Source organism: Trachymyrmex septentrionalis, unplaced genomic scaffold (genome assembly GCF_001594115.1).
Source record: "Trachymyrmex septentrionalis isolate Tsep2-gDNA-1 unplaced genomic scaffold, Tsep1.0 scaffold2, whole genome shotgun sequence".
Taxonomy (NCBI): domain Eukaryota; kingdom Metazoa; phylum Arthropoda; class Insecta; order Hymenoptera; family Formicidae; genus Trachymyrmex; species Trachymyrmex septentrionalis.
The window spans coordinates 872,815-874,468 of record NW_017305179.1 but is presented as its reverse complement, the minus strand read 5'-3'; positions in this window follow the sequence as shown (position 1 = coordinate 874,468).

The following is a 1,654-nucleotide window of genomic DNA, read 5'->3' as shown; positions in this document are numbered from 1 at the left end:
ATAGATACACACACACACACACACACACACACACACACACACACACACACACACACACACACACACACTATATTTGATATAATACATATATATATATATCGACAATATAATGTGCTCAAGCAGGTTTAGATCGATTATCAATTGGGGAGCCAACTGAACAATGTACGCGTGTTGCAATAAGAATGCATCATATATCAACTTCTCCTGCGCGATGCACTATGGAAATTCGACGATGAGTTCAACGAAGTTTCGCCGAGCACGATTTGCACCAGGAACCCTGATGGCAAAAAAGATACATATCCGGGTGGGCCTCTGCAGGTGGATTCAAAGGAAGTCTGGATGTTCGAGACAGCGAGCATCACAAGAAAAACATTTCAATAGAAGCAGCACATTTCCCCCGGTGTGTACACACGGGTATCGCACTATCTCAACTGAATAAAGAATATATATAATCTAGCCACAGTAGTCGTCGTGCGAGAAATCTTAAATGACGGTCGTTCTCTATCATAAAAAAGAAGATTAAATATTAGGCTCCCAGAAAATTATTCCATTAATCCAAATTATTTTTACATATGGTTCTCTCTCTCTTTCTCTCTTTCATGACTTATCGTTTCTTTTTTAGTAATAAAGTATTGAAATTTTAATGATATTATTTTCCGAATATTTAAAATTATTTCTTAACGGAATACGAATTTAATAATTAATTCTTCTATTCTTGATCATTCATTTAATATATTGTTTCCATATTCCGTGTTATTAATTTTCAAATGATGCAGGATAATATCATTTCTAAAATCCGTTGCGAAAGTACAACTACATTTTAAAATTCAAATTAGAAAGCAAGAATTTTCGGACATCCACTTTCATCGCAAGTCAGTCTGCTTTTTACTTTTTGTTTTTTTACTCCTTTCCAACCGTTTTATCGACAATTATATTTCTTGCTATGTATTTCTTATTTCTTTCAAAATTCGTTATTTTTTCTCGGGCGATATAAAATAAAAAACCGGATAAGAAGCAAGAAGACAAGATGTAAAAAATAGTAAAAAGCAAGTAACAAGAAATAAAAAACACATTGTAAAATAGGCTTAATATTCTACGGATTACTGATTGAGAATCAACCATGATGAAAAATTTAAAGAAAAGAAAGTTCGAAAACCATATTAATCACTATTGAAAAAGATCGAAAAGATTTTTACCTAAAATAAAAAACTTTTGTGATAGCAAAAATCACGTCTTTATTTTAGGTAAAATATAAAATATTTTTTTGCTAAACTTAATACGTTATTCTGTGCTGGTACATATAATATTAAAGAAAATCACATGTGAAATATATAATAAAGTTATCTAACGTAAAAACAAATATTTAAAAATTATTTATTTCTTATATATGCAGTCTAAAATAAAGATTCTTAATATTGTTTATATAAAAACAATTTTTCTTTTATTAGAATCAAACGTTTTTTAAATTATTTTCTAAAAAATATTCGTGTATTTCATGTTGATTATAAAATTAATAAGTAGAGTTCTATTTCTATTTTTTTAATTCTGACATGAAGATCGTATACATATCGGCTTCAAATATCATATGCCACTCACATTGTTCTTTGCATGGATAATTAAGATCACCCGGTATAAACGTAGACTACATCAAATT